Genomic DNA, 23,186 nt, shown 5'->3' with positions numbered 1-23,186 from the left:
GGATCGTTCTCTCCATGACCCCTTTGTCCTGCTCATCCGTCCCCAACCGAACGCCTTCCAGCCACTTATCCCTGCAACCGCGCTAAGTGTTACACCTGCCCCTACACTTTCCTCCCTCACCACTATTCATGCCCCTAAACAATCCTTCCAGGTGAGGCAGTCCTTCACATGTGAATCCATTGGTGTCATTTATTGCATCTGGTGCTCCCAGTGTGGCCTCCTCTACAACAGTGAGACCCAACACAGATTGGAGGATCATTTCATTGAGCACCATCACCCTGTCTGCCCTAACAGTCAGGATCTCCCAGTGGCCAGCCATTTTATTTGGAGAAGCATAGGCTGATTAAGGACAGTCAGCATGGCTTTGTGAGGGTCAGGTCGTGTCATTGGATGGCTCATTCAGAAAGTCAGGAGGAATAGGATCCAGGGAAACTTGGCTGTGTGGATTCAGAAATGGCTTGCTCATGGAAGACAGAGGGTGGTGGTAGATGGAGCGTATTCTGCCTGGAGGTGGGTGACCAGTGGTGTTCTGCAGGGATCTGTTCTGGGACCACTGCTCTTTGTGATTTTTATAAATGACTTAGATGAGGATGTGGAAGTGTGCATTAGTAAGTTTGTTGATGATATAAAGGTTGGTAGTGTGGATAGTGTAGAAGGTTGCTGTAGATTACAATAGGATATTGATAGAATGCAGAGCTGGGCTGAGAAGTGGCAGATGGAGTTCAACCTGTATAAGTGTGAAGTGATACACTTCAGGAGATTGAATTTGAAGGCAGAATACAAGGTTAATGGCAGGACTCTTAGCAGTGTGGAGGAACAGAGGGAGCTTGGGCTCCAAGTCCATAGATCCCTCAAGGTTGCCGCGCAAGTTGATAGGGTTGTTAAGAAGGCATATGGTGTGTTGGTTTTCATTAGTCGGGGTATTGAGTTCAAGAGCTGCGAGGTGATGTTGCAGCTCTATAGGACTCTGGTTAGAGCACACTTGGAGTATTGTGTTCAGTTCTGGTTGCCTCATTATAAGAAGGACCTGGAAGCTTCAGAGATAGTGCAGAGGAGATTTACCAGGGTGCATGGAACACACTGCCGGCAGAGATTGTGGGGGCAGATACATTAGAGACATTTAAGAGACTCTTAGATAGACACATGAATGATAAAGAAATGGAGGACTGTGTGGGAGGAAAGGGTTAGATAGATATTAGAGCAGGATAAAATGTTGGCACAATATTGTGGGCTGAAGGGCCTGTACTGTGCTGTAATGTTCTATGTTCTATAGTTACTGATGCAACACCTAGACCGAGGCCTGGGATAAAGCCCAAGCAATGTATATTTAGGCTTGATATCATATGGAACCTGAGGACCTGACCCAGTGCGACCAGGGCTGTGGGAACCTGGGCCTGGTATCAGCTTGGCTCCCGAGTACTTGGGCCTGGCATTGCAGGGTCCTGAAAACCTGGGCCCAACATTGTGGGCCTAGAACTTCCAGGCAGACAGTAGGGAAGGTTGAGTTCTTATCTTGTGTATTCAGACACAGCTGGTCCCCCTTCACTTGATGAAGGGCTTCAGCTTAAACTGGGAATGACATCACCAGTCAGTCATGTTGTGGACCTATGACTACACTGTGATATGGAGAACAGCTCTGTGGGCTCTTGCCTCCCTCCTGGTTTTTCAGTCCCTTCTTGTCGATGCTCCCAGCTATGCCCTGATAGCCAGTTCTGAGCTCAGCCACGCCCCAATCCCTGTTCCCAATCCCCAGTTCTGCTCGCACAAATAATCATGCCAGTCCCCAGCTCTGACCACACACAACAGTACCAGTTCTAACCATGCCAGTCGCTGGCTCCACTGCACATCTAACCTTGTCAGTGCCTGTCCCCAGTTCCAGCCATGCACCTAACCAGCCAATCCCTGAACAGGAAAGGTTGAGCGAATGTATTTGTTGAGGACATCAAAAGGAAATGGTCTGATGAGGAGGAGAAATGTTAGACATGCATACTAGAAAGAGTTCAAGCTATCACTGATCTGGACTCTGTGTGCCTCTTGAGTGGCTCCTCCACCCATGAGCTGGAGCCAGTCATAGAGTCTGCTTGTAGTATCATTGAATGAGTATCTCTGTGGCTAAATATGGAAATAAAAACACTCTTACTCTTTTCGTACAATGTGGTCTTTGGAACGAGTTTGAACATCTGCAATCACTCATGAGGTTGCCCAGTCAGGTCTCCTGATGTCAGCAGAGTGTTCCTTTAAATAGAGAAGGCAAAAGAACTATCATGTGCTCCTGGTCAGACTGAGACTGTTCTGCGACAAATGTAATGTGGAGCTTTCTATTTCAATCTACTGGTGGAAATGTGAAGAATAATATCATTTAGAGAATGCCTGACGGTGGAAAAATGCAAGTGGTGATAACATGAATGGTGCTGGGAAGTGCTCTGTTCATTTTGCATCGAGTACAATTTCACCTGGAAATAATCTCCAGTGTCATCTCAGATTTCAAGACAGGTGTGCCCTGATCTCAGTGCTTAGACTCATAAACCCAGTTTCACAATGAGTCCTGCTGTTAAATGATGAGTGACTTCCTCTGTCAAGTGTGGTAAAGGTTATGCTGTAATCTAGGCTCATTCTTTAATCCAGTCCCGCTGCATTTTTAGAGCTGTGCTTTATCAAGTAAAGTGTTAAACCAGGGCCTGTTTGGCTGCAATATTGGGACCACTGGCTGTTAAAATGCACTTGGTGGAAATAAGAGATTAACAAATACTCTGAGTTTTGTCAAGGGAAGAGATTACCAGGTGGACAGAGAAAATGATTCAAGGATGTGCTTGAAGCCACCTTGAAGAAATGCAGCATCCGTCTGACTCATGAGAATATCGGGCCCATGACCGTTCAAAGTGGTGAAGGATCATTTGAGATGGTATTGAGAACATCAAGGTCTTGCACTGGGACCACACAGAGACCCTGTGTAAGCGGCAGAAGAGTGGACAGCTTCACAAACTACCTCACTGGCCACCACCTACCCAGCTGTGGAAGAATGTAGTTCCCACACTGGCCTCATGAGTCACTTCAGAACCACAAAACCAGAGTGGAAGTAAGTCATCCTTGACTCTGAGGAGTGGCCTCAAAAGAAGAAAAAGCAGTTTTTCCACTGTTTGAGGTTGACCTCCATGTGCTCTGCCACAGAGACATTCAAGTGCTTGGTGTCTTACCCAATGCTTCTTCTCCATTTTGAGTAGTTGCAGGCCAGGGATTCCCATAAGTTGGAGAGGATGTTACACACTTTCGGGGAATTTGGGAGAACATCCTTGAAATATTTTCTCCGTCCTCCTGGAAACTTCTTGCTGTGATGGAGCTCAGAGGAAAATGCTTGTTTTGGGAATCTAGTGTCAGGGATGCAAGCAATGAGGGTACTCTAGTGATATTGACCAGGAGAGGACACTCTCATTGGCTCATGATCCTGCTGATAGATTTGGAGAACCTTGATTCCTTTGAGGTGCCTGCTGTGTTAGTCACGTCTTCAAAGCTTACAGGAAAACGGGAACCACTGCTGCCTGGTGGACCTTGAGGTGTTTGAGGTCTTGCCCGAATAACTTTCTCCTTAAATGCCCAAAGGCTGTGCTGCCTCACTGAAGGTGATGGTGAATTTCACCATCGAGGTCTGCCTTCATCAGCACAAGGCTCCCAAGAAACAGAAATGTGGAACCAGAGGCTACAGTTTAAAAATAAGGCATTACTGATTAAAAAATTAGGGGTGTTAATGTTTTCTAGAGTCTCACCATGCATCTTGATTGCAGGAGAAAGGTGTTGAGGCAAACTGATTGGTAAGTGACCTTTGTTTTCCATGTGTTTATTGTACATGTTCTTCAGTGTTCTTTTTTACACTTCAGTGAAGTATTCATTAATTCAGCCTTCAAATACACATGTGACAACTGAGATTAGGGTAATGATTTTGGAGTGGACGCAACGAAAACATTCATACAAACTTGTGAATTAGGGTCAGGATTGGGACACGCATGCCTTTGAGCCTGGTCTGCCACTTAAGAAGATCATACCTGATCTGAATGTAACCTCAGCTCCACATTCTTCACCACTAGTGATAATCTTTAACCCCTTCCCTGTTAAACATATATCTACCTTTGCCTTAGCCACATTCAAAGACTCAGATTCAACTGCCCATTGAGGAAGAGATCCCCAAAAACATGCAGCCCTCTGAAAGGGGAAAAAAATCACTTCATCATTATTTTAAACGGGCAACCCCTTAATTTTTAAACAGTAACCCCTGGTTCCACATTCTCTTACTGGAGAGAAAACAACTTATCCAGATCTGCTCAGTGAAGACACCACAGGATCTTCATATATTTCAGTCAAGTCTCCTCTTCCATCTAAACTTCACCATACAAGCCTAGCCTGTTCAATCTTCCCTCATAAGTTATCAGTCTAGCAAATTTGCTCTGACTTGTTTCCATCCTTCCTAAAATAAGAAAACCAATATTGTGCACAGTACTCCAGATGTAGCCTCACCAATGCCCTATATGAGTGAAGCATAACCTGCCTATGTTTGTTTTCAGTTCCCATGGCAAAGAATGATAACACACTTTTAACTTTCCTATGTGTATGTTGTATTTGCATGTTATATTTTTGCACATATGTATTAGGGCCTTCCAGATTTCGCTGATCCTCAAATCTCTGCAATACATGACCATTTTCCTAATGTTTCTTTTTTATTTTTTCTGTCAAGACTGACAATTTCACATTCTTACATTATTCTCCATTTGCCAGATCTTTGCCCATTCACTTAACCAATTTACATCCCTTCATTGCCTTTTTATTTCCTTCACATAACTTACTTTCCTATTTATTTTTATGTGATCAGCAAAGTTAACAATCATATCTTTGGTTCATTTTGGAGATTGTCTCCACTCCAGTGGGATGCTTGTTGTAGATGAAGTGCAGTATTAGAGAAGGAAGATTGCGGAGGGGTTTAACGTGATGATATGACCTTGCTTGACTCTAGCCTGCACTGGGATTAAGTCTATTGATTAAGGTAGCCGCTTTCATTTCTTTATGTAGCAGATGTAGAAAGGTAACACATTTCTGAATGCAACCAAGTTTAAGCAGGACTGTCCTTAATCCTTCTTGGTTGAGGGAGTCAGGGCTGGTTTTGGAAGGGGCCACGGCACCTTAGATCTGAAGGATCTGGGGAAACCTTCAGAATTTCTGGATTCATTATTACCGTATTTCTCTAAAATACATTACTTGTGAAAATTCTACTGTGTGTTCTATATTCAATACTTTTTGTAATTTAACTACAATCCAAATATTTTCTGAATGAAAGATCCAGAACTGTGATTGAAAATAAGTTTCAGTACTTTGAAAGCTCTAAAAGATAGTTGGAAAGGAAAGGTTTAGGATATTGGTCAAACATGGGCAAATAGAACTAGCTTAGATGGGCATCTTGATGGGCCTGGACGAGTTGGGCCAAAGGGCCTGTTTCTGTGCTGTATGACTCTGTGACTCTAAATCCCATTCTGTGGAGCAGAGATTCGTATCCTTGTGTCTGTATCCTTGTATCCTTGTATCGGTGAGCATAGGTTGCAACTAGTATTTTGTGTCACCATTTTAATAAATTTCTACAAAAATTAAGCACAGTTCTGATTTATTTGCATGTATTCTCATCTCCTCCATTTTTTTATTGACAAATATGCACCATGCCTCATCTGGCTTCCTCGTCAACCCCACCTAACCCCCTGCAAAACCCAGGGACACATTACCCTTTTGTCACCTTGTGTGGCAGACAATTGCCAAGGCTTGTTGCTATGACTGTCCCGTGAAGCAGAGTGGCCTTCAGATAATGTCTAGGCCTCAGGTAATATATTCCGAAAGCCCTGACCAGAACACCCTGAGGGTCTTTAGAGAGCTTGTACTGTCAAATCAAAAAATAAACTGCTGGAGGACGGGGGGGGGGGGAGGTGGAGGAATTGCTGATGTTTTGGGTCAAGACACCTCATCAGGACTGAGAGTGAAGAAGAAAGAGAGGAGAGGAGAGGGGTGAGACAGACAGAGGTCAGTAGGTGATAGGTGGATCAAGGAGAGGTGAAGGCTGATGGGCAGACGGAGCTGTCAAATGCCTTTTTAACTGTTCCCATGCATTTCAAATGACTGAAGCCTTGTTAAAAACAATGAAATGGATAAAATTAAAATGATGAATAATTAAAAATAACAACTTTCTTGAGATAACTATTAATGGATATTAATTAATTAAAATCATTAGCATTAAGCAAAATAAAGAAAAATTATACAAACCATTCAACTGCACTTATCTTTTCAATCCAGGTTAGTGACCCCACAGAAATGAATGAGGTCATTCTTCAGGCACCAGCCATGGAAGAAAGCCGAGGGGCAGGATGCACTCAGCATGACTGAGCTCTGCCTCGGATGTTGTGCTGAATTTCAGTGACGGAGTGGGAAGTTGGAGGTGCTGGCGTCTGACCTCCAGCCCATTCTTGATTTCCATGCTACCATGGCAGAAATGTGCTGACTTCTGCAGTGCTGTTAGCCAGTAGTTTAGTCAGGTTTTAAAATTTTACACTGTCGCCATGTTCAAGAAAATTTAGATCTTTTCTGTTTAGTTCCCCACTCTGAATAATGCCCCACAGCGAGACCCATGTCTGACCCATTGTCTGAACAATAATGAAAGAAGAGCTTCAACAGTTTTAATCGTATTAAAAACAGCAAGATGTCAGAAATATGAACTGAAATGCCTTTGTGTTGCTCTATTATGACCTACTTAAAAAAACATACTGGGCAATTCTATCCAAGGCTATTCAGGAAAATTATTTAGAAGAAATTAATTAAATACAAAGACTTTGGTGTAATCTGTTCATTAATTATAGATTCAAATGAATAAATGGTTAGTAAAAGTTAGCTATCAGTGTAGTACTCCTTTCTTTAACCATTTCATAAACTTGTGAAAGGGAAATATCTTGGGCTACAGCAGTAGTTGTGTAGAAACAGAATAAGTCTTCCATTCAACATGAAACTGTGCCTTCTAATTGTGATTCTGGTTGACAAATTGTCAGGAAGGAAGTACTGAAAATCTTAAACCCCAGCTCTGTCTGCACAAACATCAACTTGGACTTTTCAGGGGATTTCCCCTCATCTGAGGCGGTCTATTCATATTCTTATGAGATTAACACATGACCTTGAGCCTTGAGTACACTTACTGTTAATGTTGTCAGGGAGTGCTAAATTGCATCATTCTCTCCTAAGAGCTGAATAGCTTTCCAACCAGCTGTCAAGATTTACAAATTATACTGTGTCACCTAAAACTAAAGATATTTTAAAACTTTTTTCTTAACACTATTTTCATTGTTATGGAACATTTGGCTGGGAGTTTCCATTAAGCTCCTGCTCCACCAGTATAACTTGCCCACAGCAATTGTAACAAACTCAGGAATTGCATCTAATTTAAGAATCCTGTAAGAAGCATGAACCAGAACTAACTGAGTGCTCTGTGCAGTCCAGGATTTTGCATCCCAGTGATCCGTACATTTGATTCACTAACACACTATGGATCCTGGGCAATCACAGTGATGTTCAAGTACATGCATGCTTGCCGGTCCTGTGATTTCTAGCAGCACGTGCAGCCCACAGTTGGTGCAGGCAAATCATACTGAAGCAGACCTGTACTGAGCATGGGGAAGCTCTCAAGCCATTCAGCTCTGCACTGAGAACCTACAATGGAGTGGTCATTGTGAGTTAAAAATTTGCTCATTGCAGCTATTTCCCTCTAAGCCACCAAACTGCCCACCTCCCCCCTCCCCCACTAAAACTGAGCACTTTCCTCACTGCTCCCCTTCCTCCCTGCAGTTATTGCATTAGTCCCGGTCGGTGCCCAAAGTCAACCCTTGAGATCCTGACCATCCTCACCTGACTGATGCCTGACTCTTCTACTCCCAACTTCATTCCCTGGTAACCCAACTTCTCACGCCCCATGAACCAGAACATGATATAACAGTTTCCTCTGTGTATTATGTAATGTCAAAGTCAAAGAAGTTGAGTTTATGATGTATGCACAGGCGCAATGAAACTCTTACTTGCAGTTATAATGGTAGAGCATGTAGAGGAAGGCCTTATTGGTGTGAGACTGATATTACGGTGCATGATTCCTTGGACTTCAGTAAAATCTTGCAGCCGGAGGTCCTCACTGGGCACCTTCTGCTTCATTTTCCAGCCCCCAAACAATTTCTCAGCCAGAGATCCTCCAGCAATGTAGTGCTATATACATGGTTCAAAAACTGAGCATTATTTGAAGATGCTTGTTAGCTGATTTAAAATAACTAAACAAATGAATTCACTAAAATAACACCCACTGAATTGTATGTATGCACATTTAAGCAGTACACCACCAGAGAAAATGAAACTCAGTGTGGATGTGTTCTTCCCAAATTCAAATTACAATGAATGCGCAACATCTGAAATTTAAATAGAAAATGCTGAAAATTCGGAAAATCAGGTAGCATAGGAAGATATTTTTATTTTAAGGCTATCATCTTGTCTCAGTGCATATTACCAGTCTAATCTCAAAATAAGGATAGGATAAACCAACTAAAATTTGGCTGAGTTCAACACGGTAAAGGAACTAATGCATAAGACTGAACAATTGGGTTGTTTCCACTCGTGCACTCATCTCACCAATTGAGTTCGTTTTTCAAAAGTGAGTAAGGAAATTCTTCACTATATCTCCCAAAGCACTCAACAGAATCAAAACTCTAAGGCTATGTTTTTGCGATTATTCTCTTAAAACAAGTCTAGTCATAATAAACTTGTAACAACATTTTACTTCTCTCTTTCTCCCTAACCTTCTGAAGAGCTTTCTTCTTCTTTTCAGGACTTTCTTCTGTTCCAGTTCTGAATATAATAACATAAGAATTTACAGCAGGAGTAGGCCTCTGGCCTTCAAGTTTGATCTGCCATTTATCAAGATCATGGATGATCTTCTACTTTAGCCCCATTTTCCTGGATTATCCTTGTATCTCTTCCTTTAATATCCTGAAATCCATCAATCTCTAATTTGAATGAACTTAGTCTAAGCCTCTACAACCCTCCAGGATAGAGAATTCCAAAGATTCAGCATGCTCTGTGTGAAGGAATTTCTCCTTACCTGTCCTAAATGGCCTACCACTGTAACCCCCTGGTTCTGGACCAGGGGAATCTTACTCCAGTCACCTCTCATTCTTCCAAATTCTAGAGAATACAGGTCTAGTCTACCAAATCTCACCTTATATGGCAAACCCACCATTCCAGGAACCTGTCTGGCAAATTGTCAGTGTACTCTCTTTTTTGGTGAGTATTCTTGGTGATGATGCAGCTTTACAAAACTCTAGTTAGGCCACACTTAGAGTACTGTGTTCAGTTCTGGTCGCCTCATTATAGGAAGGATGTGGAGGCATTGGAGAGGGTGCAGAGGAGATTTACCAGGATGCTGCCTGGATTGGAGAGTATTGAATATGAGGAGAGGCTTAAGGTGCTAGGGCTTTATTCACTGGAAAGGAGGAGGATGAGAGGAGACATGATAGAGGTATATAAAATATTGAGAGGAATAGATAGAGTAGACAGGCAGCGCCTCCTTCCCAGGGCACCAATGCTCAAGACGAGAGGTCATGGCTTTAAGGTTATGGGTGGGAGGTTCAGGGGAGATGTCAGAGGGAGGTTTTTCACCCAGAGAGTGGTTGGTGCATGGAATGCACTGCCTGGGGTGGTGGTGGAGGCAGATACATTGAACAAGTTCAAGAGCTTGTTGGATAGGCATATGGAGGAATGTGAGATAGAGGGATATGCGGGAGGAAGGGGTTAGGTAGTGTGAGGGTGGTCTGATGGACGGCACAACATGGTGGGCCGAAGGGCCTGTTTTGTGCTGTATGGTTCTATGGTTCCCATTTGTTGATAAGGAGCTCACAACTGCACATAGTGCTCTAGGTGAGAACTTATCAAAGCCTGATATAAGTGCAGTATGAGTACGGGTGCAAAAGATACTGTGTATGAAGTCTTATAATCTTTAGTGACCATCGCCCACCAGGTACCACACAAGTTTGACACAGTGAGGTCTTGGTTCAGTAGCCAGGGGATCCACCATCACAAGGAACCAACTTCTGCTGCACAGGCTTAGCATTCATGCATATGTGCATGCAAACAGGCATACACACATGTACACACAAATGCATACAAACATAGAGGCTGCATTTGGAATTTTGTGTTCAGTTTTGGTCACCCTGCTATAGGAAAGATGCCATTAAGTTGGAAAGAGTGCAGAGGAGATTTATGAAGATGTTGCCGGGACTCGAGGAACTGAGTTATGGAGAAAGGTTGAGCAGGTTGGGACTTTTTTCATTAGAGCCTAGAAGAATGAGGTGTGATCTTATGGAGGTGTATAAAATTATGAGGGGCATAGATAGGGTGAATGCACACAGTCTTTTTACTAGAGTTGGGGAATCAAGAACTGGAGACCATAGGTTTAAGGTGAGAAGAGAAAGATTTAATAGGAACCTGTGGGGCAACCTTTTCACCCAGAGAGTGATCAGTATTATGGAACAAGCTGCCAGAGGAGGTGGGTAGAGCAGGTTCATTAACGACATTTAAAAGGTACTTGGACAGGTACGTGGATAGGAAAGGTTTAGGGATATGGGCCAAATGCAGGCAAATAGGACAAATAGCAGAGAATCTTGGTCAGCATGGACCAGTTGGGCCAAAGGGCCTGTTTCCGTGCAGTATGACTCTATGACTCTATAGACAAATAGCCACAGACATACCCACACATACATACAAACACAAATACACACACATAAAAACACACAGAAACACAGACACATGCAAACACACACACATACACACCCACTCACAAACAGCCACCCACCCACACACACACACACACACACACACACACACACACACACACACACACACACACACACACACACACACATTAATTGGCTACTATCACACTCAACATGTACATGGACCATAAACACAGACAGCTTTTGTCTCCTGTGTTGATTTCAAACTCAAGCGACCTCTTTCCCCTGAGTTGCCTTTAAATGCACATGACCTCTGTCTCCCACAGTGGTTTTAAACTCAGGTGTCTCCTTTAGCCCCAGCTGCCTTTAAATCCACAGGGCCTTTGCCTCCCATGCATTAACTGCTTGATAGTAAATGGAGACATATTTTCAACCTAATAACCAATCCAAGACTTTGAGAGACCAGTCACAGCAATAGACACTTTCTCAGTATCTTGTCTAAGCAGCTACTTCTGTCAGACCCTACAGTGACAATGCATGGGTTATTGATTGTGGTGGGATCAATACCAAGCTTGATCCTACCCTGGTATAACACAGATATACTTGCATTTCCCAGCAGGGGTTACCTGATGGAAAACTTTCTAGATCTTTTTATCCCACTCAAGTCAACAAAAGCACCTTCTCTCTGCCCTAGCTGCAGTTATTCAATTCAATAGTGATTGGAAGTCAAAGCTAGGGTCTTCCCTACCTCTGTTCCACATTGAATAAAAACTTTATGTTAAAGACCATTGATGAAGTTTTGAATAATCACAATGTTTTACTGTCTTTCTTTTGAACTATTTGCTATGTTTTCATAAAGCCTCATTTTTGTGAAGAAAATTTGTGTCTGCATCCTACATGCTGAGGTTACTTTCATTGGAAAGTGCAAAATGAGGGAAACCTCAACTAATAATTTAATCAACGTGAAAGAGTAATTTAATTCAAGTGATAATGAAAACATTTTCCTAATATTCTGTTTTGCTCATGGAAACCCTCAACATTTGACATAAGATTCAAGAACACAAGAGTAGCAAGAAGAGAACTCTCACTGCAGTGACGGGGTGAACAGCTTTCAGTAATATCAAGTGCTTTATTCTGAAAAGTGGAACTCTTTAAATGGGAAATATTCAGGCAACAATATGTGAACAAAAAGAATACTGTACGGCATTGATTATTGGTGCGGCAGAACAAACTGAAAGTCAATTTAAATTATATTTATTGCTGATCAGTGGGAAGAACAGTTCCAATGCAATGGGCTGTGAAGTAATGTCTTAAAGCTGGCAAAAATGCAAATATATACATGGCGTGCTCGGTTAGGATTAACTTTTTGATCCTTATTTGGTCAAGGAACCTAATTTGTAGAGGTAGTTAAGGGGAAGTGGAGACACTCAACAATGGGTTTCACTGACTATATTTGGAATTTTTAAAGGGCCTGCTTTTTAATATTGAGCTCAAATTCCCTTCTCTTGGTGCTTAATTTTCAAGTTGCATTCTGCAGAGGTAAATGGGACTGTAAATCATTACACGCACTCCTCCGTCTTCTTAAGACACATCTAATTTTCATCCTGGAATATCAGTGGAAATCCCCACCAAAAAATGTGTGGGAATATCTAACTGAGTTAGTAATGAAATAGTGATATTATATAACTTCTTTTTTCTCTCTCTCTTTTTACTACCTTATTAAAATCAGAGTCTCTGTTCTTCTCTCTGCAATTGGATCCTTGACTTCCTTATAAGGAGACCACAGTCAATGCGGATCGGTAATAACATCTCCTCCTCGCTGACAGTCAACACAGGCACACCTCAAGGATGCGTGTTTCTCTCTACACTCACGGCTGTGTGGCTAGGCACAGCTCAAATGCCATCTACAAATTCGCTGATGATACCACTGTTATTGCCAGAATCTCAGATGGTGACGAGGAGGCGTACAGGAGTGAGATAGATTGGCTGGTTGAGTGGTGTCACAACAACAACCTCGCACTCAATATCAGCAAGACCAAGGAATTGATTGTGGACTTCAGGAAGGGGAAGTCGGGAGAACACACACCAGTCCTCATTGAAGGGTCAGTGGTGGAAAGGGTGAGCAGCTTCAAGTTTCTGGGCATCAACATCTCAGAGGATCTATCCTGGTCCCAATACATTGATGCAATCATGAAGAAAACATGCCAGTAGCTCTACTTCATTGGGAGATTGAGGAGATTTGGTGTGTCACCAAAGACTTGCAAATTTCTACAGATGTATTGTGGAGAGCATTCTGACTGCTTGCATCACTGCCCGGCATGGAGGCTCCAATGTTCAGGACTGAAAGAGGCTGCAGGGGGTTATAGACTCAGCCAGCTCCATCATGAGCACAACCCTTCCCACCATCAAGGAGATCTTCAGGAGATGGTGCCTCAAGAAGGCGGCATCCATTATTAAGGACCCTCACCATCTGGGACATGCCATTGGGGAGGAGGTACAGGAGCCTGAAGACCTAAGCTCAATGTTTTAGTAACAGCTTCTTCCCCTCTGCCATCAGATTTCTGAACGGTCCGTGAACCCATGAACACTACCTCATTATTCCCCTTTTGCACTATTTATTTTTTTGGGGGGGGTAACATAGTAATTTTATATCCTTGCACTGTACTGCTGCTGCAAAACAACAAATTTCATGACATATGTCAGTGATAATAATAAACCTGATTCCTGATCCTGATTCTGAAATTCAGCAGCCATCACACAAAGATCTAAATACATATTTTAAAGCTTGGCAGAATCAACATTTCTTCACCTATTTATTACTTCATTTGATGGTGTTCTTTTTGGTGAACTAATTAACCATTTGTCTCTATGTTATTTGTGCTGTGTTACCTTCCCCCCTTCCTGAAAATACTAACAAAAATGGAGAGTTGCTTTTAGTTTTGCCCTTTACCTTAACTTTCTTGAAGAAATGGAAAAGGAACCAGCAAAGTTCAGACTGATGAGTTCACTCTAGAAATGTACAGAATATGTCAAGAAGCCTGGGATCACAGCACAGCCCCAGATGCCTGAAGATGATGCAACTATTCTTGAATCTGTACATATTTGCACAGTAATACAGGAGGTATCCCAGCTATCACTCCAGCAACACTCTATAGTATAGTTACCTTGCCACATGCCCCTTCACGTTATCACTAACATGTTAAATGAAAGTCAGCTCATGTAGTCAGGCAAAATGCTTAATCCTTGCCAAGGATAACGCCTGCACTCGTAACCTTAACTATTGGTTTCATCAAAACATCAGCAAATGCATTCTTCTTATCACTGGAATTTCACCTTGGTAGAAGTATTAAACCTCTCAACCCTGATCTAGCACTACTCCTAGGGGTGCCATTTGAAGGATTGCAGGAAGTGGGATTGTTATGATGATTTGAGCCTTTTAATACCGATGGTGTTTGTGTCACTGCAGTTAAATTTTGAGCTGAAACTAAATTGAGCATCCAATGAAGAATCACAGATTGGAGAACATTAATACAGATTTATCTGATGTCAAAAGTGGACTGAAATATTGTGAAAATATCCATCAATGCTTTGTATATGGGTTAATGTATTTCTCCAGTTGGCCCACTATTAGCTATACAATAGCTGGTGTTGTCCCCATTGCCTGCAATGATGTTTAGTATTCACCTTCCTTCAAAAGCAGAACCCATGAGATCTGGGTTTCCAGTCTTTTCAAATCAAACTGACATCAGAAATTAAAACAATATTAAATAAACTTGCCAGATGTCAAAGCCACCATGAAATCCACCTGCAGTTGCAATTTACAACTGACTATTGTCTGCTTAGACATTTTAAACCAGAAGAATTCAAGTTTGCAGTGTCATGCTGAGGTGATACAAATGCCTTCGCTGCCTGAGAGAGAAAAAGATCAACAGGTATTTGTGTTCTTAATTGCTCTGTGTTACAAGGCAGGTGAAAACATATTGCAATTGATTTAACTTTTGCCAATGGTATAAAGTTAGGGATTTTTGGGTGGATTATGCATTAAATTGAAAGGAAAATTGGACGGGGGTTTAAAATGGAAACCTTTTTTGATATGTTAATGGGATTGGGCTATGAAGTACTTCATAGTCAAGAAGTCATTAGCTGGGCTCACTTATAAGGAATGGCTACTTGGATAAGGCACCAGAGTTACCAAATCCCCTGAATCATAACCCAGTTTAAATCATAAATTCAGGACAAATAAAGGCATGGGGTTTATCTAGGGTTGGGGAATGTTTAGGCAGAGGAAGAAAGAGGAAAAAAACGAAAACTTTGAAAGAAAATGTTAGGAAAAGTTTTAAAATGTGAAAAGTAAGAACTATCATTTGATTGCATCCTTGACCACATTCCTTTCGGCCTTGTAAATATTGAATTTAACTCTGGATCCAAGGTCATTGTCACTAGCAAAGCATTCCATAAAACCCATATCTGGGAACCGCCCTTATACATGCAGAACATACTCAGTCTTGTGAAGAAATCAATTTAACTATATTTATCATTGTCACTTCCCAACCATGGGATAGATATTCATTGCTATGAGCACCAAAATCCATATTAGTCCCTGATTAAACCTTCGCCCCACCAGAATGAGAAATGGAATTCTTCGCATTGTGGGTTGCTCATCCTAGGTTGACTCATACCCATTAGCTGTAAACAGCACTCAACTATTGACATCACTTGCAACTACTTGGCTCGGGTTCAAGCTTCTCATTTGGTGGGAGATTAGGGAAAACTCAGCTAAACCTATTCTGAGACGAAAGGATCAAAATTACCACTTTCCAGAATTTGTAGTGAATCTTCTAACAGATTTTTAATGCTCAGTTAAAGCTTTGCAAGAATATACTAATAGAAGGATTTCATCCCATTAGTAGGATAAAATTCAATATAAAACAGCATGCAATTTGTTGGATTGAGTGTGCTGACAAGCTGAATCCCTATTTACCTACTGTGTCCCAGAGTCAGAGAGTGGTACAGCAGAGGATATCCACGCCAGTAATCCCACCTGCCTACATTAACTCCATGTCCCTCTACACCTTACTCATTCAAGTACCGGTCCAGATGCTGTTACTATTCCTGCCTCCACCACCTCCTCTAACAGCTCATTTAAGATATCAATTATTCTTTGTGTGAAAAATTTACCCCTCAGACCTCCTCTAAATCTCCTCTGTTTCCACTTAATTCTATTCCCTCTAGTTTCAGACATCCTACCATGGGAAACAGACTCTGGCTACCTCCTCTGTCTATGCCTCTCACAATTTTAAATTTAAATTTTATTTACAGCATGGTAACAGGCCTTTCCAGCCCAACGAGTCCACGCCGCCCATTTTAAACCCAATTTAACCTACCCGTACGTCTTTGCAATGTGGGAGGAAACTGGAGCACCTGGAGGAAACCCACGCAGGCACAGGGAGAATGTACGAACTCCTTACAGACAGCGACGAGAATCGAACCCCGATCGCTGGCACTGTAATAGCGTCGTGCTAACCGCTTTCACGTCATCCCTAAGCCAACTTTGATCCAGGGAAAACAGACACTGGATCTATTCAAACTCTCCTGATAGTTCAAGCCCTCCCTTCCAGGCAACAGTCTTATGAATTATTTCTGCACTCTCCATAACTTAATCACATTTTTCCTGTAGTGTGGTGACCAGAACTGCTTCAAGAACTACTCCTACTTCCTTCCAAAGTAGGAACTATACATCGTGTTGAGGAGGTTGGGAACAAGTGAATCCCTTGATGACTATAAAAAAATTAAGGATACTCAAGAAGGAAATCAGGAGGGCAAAGAGAGAGTATGAGATGGATCTGGCAGGTAAGATTAAGGAAAATCCCAAGAGGTTCTAAAGCTATATTAAGAGTAAGAGGGTGGCCAGGGAGACAGTAGGTCCTCTCAGAGATCAGCAGGGCTGCCTATGCCTTGAGCCGCAGGAGATGGGTGGGATTTTTAACAAAAATTTCTCCTCGGTGTTTACTAAGAAGAAAATCATGGTTGCTCAAGAGAGATGTTTTGAAGGACATTTGTATTACCAGGGAGGAGGTATTTGCAGCCTTACAGCACATTCAGGTAGATAAATCCCCAGGACCTGACTGAGTGTATCCTTGGACTTTGTGGAAGGCTAGAGGAGAAATTGCGGAGGCCCTAGTGGAGATATCTGCTTCATCATTAGCCACTGGTGAGGTTCGTGAAGACTGGAAGGCGACTAATGTTGTTGGTTGTTTAAGAATGGTAGCAAGGACAAGCCAGGGAACTACAGGCTGGTCAGCCTGAAGTCAGTAGTGGTGAAGCTAGTGGAGGGAATTCTGAGGGACAGGATCTACCAGCATTTGGATAATTAAGAGGAGTCAGCATGGCTTTGTGCATGGAAAGTCGTGCTTGACGAACCTTTCAGAGTTTTTTGAAGAGGTAACCATAAAGGTAGATGAGGGTAGAGCAGTGAATGTTGTCTATTTGGACTTAAGCAAGGCCCCTTCAACAAGGTCCAACATGATAGACCGGACTGGAAGGTTACGTCCTGTGGAATCCAGGGAGAGCTAGTTGGGTGGATTCAAAATTGGCTCGGAGGGAGGAAGCAAAAGGTGGTGGTTGAATCTTCTTTCTCAGATTGGAGACCGGTGACAAATGGTGTGCTGCAGGGGTCAGTGTTGGGACCCTTATTATTCGCTATTTATATACATGATTTGGATGCGAATACACAAGGCTTGATCGGTAAATGTGCGGATAACATGAAATTAGGAGGAGCTGTTAATAGTGAAGAAGGTTATTGTAGACTATAGGGGATCTTGATCAGTTAGGGAAGTGGGCTGAGGAGTGGCAAATGGATTTCAATACAGATAAGTGTGAGGTGATGCATTTTGGAAAGTCAAACCAATGTAGGACATATACTAAGAATGGCAGGGCACTAGGGAGTGTAATGGAACAAAGGGACCTAGGAGTACAAGTCTATAGTTCATTGAAAGCAGCATCACAGGTAGACAGGGTGGTGAAAAAGGCATTTAGCATGCTGGCCTTCATCAGTCAGGGCATTGAATATAGGAGTTGAGACATTATTTTGCAGTTGTATAAGCTGTTGGTGAGGTTGCACTTGGGAAACTGTGTACAGTTGGCCATCCTGTTAAACTGGAAAGAGTGCAGAAAAGATTTACGAGTATGTTGCCAGGTCTAGAGGCCTGAGTTATAGGGAGAGGTTGGCCAGGCTGGGCCTTTATTCCCTGGACCGTAGGAGAATGAAGGGTGATATTATAGAGACTTATAAAATCATGAGGGGCATGGATAAAGTAGATGGTAACAGTCTTTTCCCCAGGGTCAGGGAGTCCAAAACTAGGGGGCATAGGTTTAAGGTGAGAGAGGAAAGATTTAAAAGGGACTTGAGGGGCAACTTTTTCACACAGAGGGTGGTCAGTACATGGAATGAGCTGCCAGAGGAAGTGGTTGAGGCAGGTTCAATAGTATCATTTAAGAAGGATTTGGATAGGTACGTGCAGGGTGGGACTTAGAGGTATATGGGCTGAAGGCAGGAAATTGGGACTAGATGGGTGGGCACCATGGTCGGCATGGACTGGTTGGGCCAAAGGGCCTGTGTCCATGCTGTATTGCTCTATGACTCTATGACTCTGTGCGACCTTACCAACATTTTGTACAACTGTAACATGATGTCCCAACTCTTATTCTCAATGCCTCAGCAATGAAGGCAAGCATGCCGTATACCTTCTTCACCACCCTGTCTATCGATGTTGCCACATTCAGGGAACAATGTACTTGTACCCCTAGGTCTCTTTTCAACAACGCTCCCCAGGGCCTTGCCATTCACAGTGTATGTCCTGCCTATCATTAACTTCCCAAAATGCACCACATTACACTTGTCTGAGTTAAACTTAATCTGCCATTCCTTTGCCTGCCTTCCTAGTTGATCAATTTCCTGTTGTAACCTTAGACAACCTTCTTCACTGTCCACTGTACCACCAATTTTGGCATCATCTGCAAACTTACTAATCACGCTACCTGCATTCTCGTCCAAGGTATGTGAAAAAGAACAAAGGATCCAGCATGGATCCCTGCAGCACACCACTGGTCACAGTCTTCCACCTGGAACAAAACCCTCCACTCCCATCCTCTGCCTCCTACCATCAAGTACTTGTAGACAATGTTTACCTCCCTGCCTTCATCAATCCTCTTCATCACCTCTTCAAAAAAATTCATGCAAATTCATGAGACATAATTTCCCATGCGTAAAGCCACGCTGATTATCCCTAATCAGTTCTGCATAGGTCACAACTCTGTGGCAAGATGTGGCTGAATCATCACATATTGCTCTTGAAATATATAAAATGGCATGGCTCCATTAGGACCAGCTTAAGTTACAATGTTTGGCCTGACCTTTTGTCATTTCCCCCTGCCAATTTTAGTTAATTGAACTAAAATTCTCTTCTCTCATTATACCTCCTCTTGATACATCTTTTGTTTCTTTACTTGTTTTCTTAACTCTGCCTTTTGCCTTACACTATCACCCACAGTCTGAGTAATGATGACAGTTCCTCTTTTTTCACCCAGAAGATGGCAGGGATCGGTAGGGTAAGGGTCTGTGCCTCTGCAACTCTTAAAGTAGCGACAAAAGTTTCAGAGGGACAATGCCTTACCATACGTAGCTAGTACTTGGATGTGTACTTGCTGAAATGTGGCATGTAGGACTATGAACGCAGTACCGGAAGGTGGAATTAGGCTGGGTATCATAGACACAATGGGCTGAATGGTCTGCATCTGTGTCATAGAGTTTTTGTGACTATGATCTCTTCTGTCACTTGAGGGGCATAGATTGGGTCAATGCCCACAGTCTTTTCCCCAGTGTTGGGGAAATCAAGAACCAGAGTTCATAAATTGAAGGTGAGAGGGGAGAGATTTAATAGGAATCTGAATGGCAACTTTTTCACCCAGAGAGTACATGGACAGTATATGGAACGAGCTGCCAGAGGAAGTGGTTGAGGCAGGTACATTAACAACACTTAAAAGACACCTGGAAAGATAATGGACAGGAAAGGTTTTTGGGGGATATGGGCCAAATGAAGGCAAATGGGACTGGCTTTGATGGGAATCTTGGTCGGCATGGACCAGTGGGGGCGAAGAGGCAGTATCTGTGCTGTATGACTCTATGACTTAAGCTCTCCTAGCTAACTTCCATCATTGACCTCGCCTGTGGGGCTCTCCTTCCTCCCCATGTTCTCTGCATCTTAGAACCTGTGTTATCGTTAACTTTTCCCAGTACTGCTGAAAGGTCTGCAATGTGCAGCCTAAAACATTAACTCTGTCTCTCCTTACTTCCACAGTGGCTGCTTAATCTGCTTACTTCAAGAAATATTTCTATTTCAGATATTCTGCAGTTTAAATACTTCACTTTCACATTCGTTGTTTAACAATAATTTAGGCCTAAGATAAACAGCAATTTGGTGCACACTGAGGACAGAGAGAAAGGTTCTGTGAGGGAGAGAACAGTTTATCAAGAAAGGGAGAAGCTGAAGATCAAATGAGAAAAGTTCAATTGAAGTAAGAGGAAATTTGATCCAGTTCCAAACAGGAAATTTAGGAAGTGTTATTGAGATGGAGGGAAAAAGTGAGAGAGAGAGAGAGAGAGAGAGAGAGAGGGAGAGAGAATAATTCAGATAAAATAAAGTGAGTGTGATATAGAGAGGGAGAGGGAGAGAAAGCAAGAGAGAGAGAAACAAAAACAGTTTAGACAGTGAGATGACAAAGTGAAATTGAACATGCATTTTTGTGGCTACATAGAAACAGGAACCTTATGCAAACAAACTGACTTGAAGTAAAAACATAACGGATCTGGGGTCATCTCTAGATGCTGAGAATGGTTAGACTCAGATCCTGCAAACTTAAGTAAACCAGTCATTTTACCACACTGGTTCTGCTTACTCTGCATCTTACAGCTCTAACTTTTTCCAGCTAAGAGGTGGTAATGAGCGGATTGCAGCCGTAGGCAATAAGCCCATTCATTGCTTTACAATTAACCCACAAATGTGTTAAAAAAATAACTGGCAAAGTCCAATTCACAATGATATCCTCAAGGGATTGGGATAACTGCCTCAGTGACTGAGCTAGTAAAACCAACTTTTCAACTTAGAAGCTAACAAGAACCATTTGTCTGTCTTTCTGATGGTAAAACATGGAGTGTATTAGCTTGCCAGTTACAGTTTTGGTCAACCATGTTTAAATTGAATTTAAAATAACCCACTTTTTTTTCTTGTTCATGTCCCATTCTTGTGTTCAAGTTTATACCATGGTCTCACCGATCCCTTTCTCTATAAGTTCCCCCAACCCATTGCAGAGAATTTTGTCCAACTCTGGCTGTTGTACACCCCTGATCCCTTTAACCCATTTGTGGTTCTACCTTTAGCACAATCTCTGGAATTTCCTTACTGGTCTTCCCCTGCCCCATATCTCACATTTTTTATAGCCAAGCTTTCAGTTGCCTCACCCAATGTCTCCTTATATGGCTTCAGGTCCAATTGGGTCCAGTAGTGATACTACTATAAGAAATATATAATGAAAGTTGTTGTTTTCACTCCTTCATTGTTGTTTTCTCTGTTAAATGAAATATTTCTAAGATTTTCTCTCTTGCCTAGAGAATTTGATTTCTAAACATTTGTTTTCTGCTCAATATAATATTTAAATTAAATATTTAATATTAAAAGTCTTTTATTTACATTTTCACATTTCTGTATTGCATTTTCCCTGGTATAACACTAACTAAATTGTTTACTCTAAGTTTTCTTTCGCAAATAGCTTTTGTCACGGCACAGTTGTTGTCAGTAGTTGTTTCCTGAGCTGCAATCACAACAAATCTTTTGAGGATGCCAGTTAGCAATAGTGGAATGGAGAAGGAGAGGAATTTATGAGGAGAAACAAAGAAAAGTGTAAGTAGATGTAAGATGGATAAAATATTTATTTATTAGTCACATGTACATAGGAACACACAGTGAAATATGTCTTTTTGCGTTACCGAGAGTGTTCTGGGGGCAGCCCGCAAGTGTCGCCATGCTTCTGGCACCAACATAGCATGCCCACAACTTCCTAACCTGTACGTCTTTGGAATGTGGGAGGAAACCGGAGCACCCAGAGGAAACCCACACAGTCACGTGGACAACGTACAAACTCCTTACAGACAGCAGCAGAATTGAACCTGGGTTGCTGGCGTTGTAATAGTGTTATGCTAACTGCTACACTACCGTGCCACCAAGTGCATCCCAGTCATAGTGTTCCCAATCATATCTGATCCAGGGACAGAGACTTCTGGCGCAGCATACATATGTGGGTTGTCTGAAGAGACTGGCCTTTGTTGCCTGTATTTCACAAGAGAAATTATGATTGGAGTCCTTGATTTAGAAATTCTAAAGTGTGAAAACAGCCTGTATTTTGGACCCAATATAATTTCTTGCAGGAACACAATCAAATTCATGCATGTACCAGGCATTTGATCATGTGGAAGGTATCGCAAGTTATGAATTTACAGCAATTACACGTAGTAGTTATGCACAATATCACGAGAAGCCTGAATTTGCAAGTCCGAAATTTCACCAAACCAGGGCTCTTAAAGGAATACTGCTTCATTCTGTGAGTCTCAAGTGGTATGGCCAAATAGAGTGGCGGGCTCAGAGCTGGCAACTGGACCATACATCTCAGCAGGTGATCAGGCAATTTGGTGTCAGAGGCAGATACCGAGGGGAGTAGTCAGAATGGCTGGAGTTCCTCAAAAAAGGAAAGGCCCTTTAAGTGGTACATCCAAACATATCTCACCCAATAGAGAAGATTCCATGGTTTTTCAGTGATGAATTCCTAGCATAGGCTTGAAAAAGGAGATTAATCCAGGAGAGAGGAAAACTTCTTCCCATTAAGGTCACTTCTCCTTCAAGATCCACGTGGTTTCTTCTGTGCATACACACACTTCATTGTTATAGAGTGAGACAGAACATGCAATGTACTCTAATGGACATCACTGCTCTGTGCTGAGGCTTGTCACATACTTGTTGGATTATAACTGAGTTCTCGAAAATGCCACCTGCATTTCACGGTTTCCAACCTTAAATGAATCGTGCAGCGCATAAATATGTCGCATATGAATAAATATCCTAGGTCACTGTATCCAGATCAGTGCATGATGGAACACAGTGATTCCAGTTATTGTTCTGCCAGGATCTCACCATCAACCTTCAACTCTTGTTGAAATCATTTAACTGGATGTCTGAAAAGTTTTTAGAGAGCTTTTTTTTAAAAATCGCTGAAAACAGGCAATTTATTGACTTATTTAAATATCCCAATTTATAATTTAAATCTGAGATATCTTAATTCACAAATGTGTGATGGATTGTG

Source organism: Pristis pectinata, chromosome 16, assembly GCF_009764475.1.
Source record: "Pristis pectinata isolate sPriPec2 chromosome 16, sPriPec2.1.pri, whole genome shotgun sequence".
NCBI lineage: Eukaryota > Metazoa > Chordata > Chondrichthyes > Rhinopristiformes > Pristidae > Pristis > Pristis pectinata.
The sequence above is the reverse complement of the archived record's forward strand: the minus strand, read 5'-3'. Positions refer to the sequence as shown.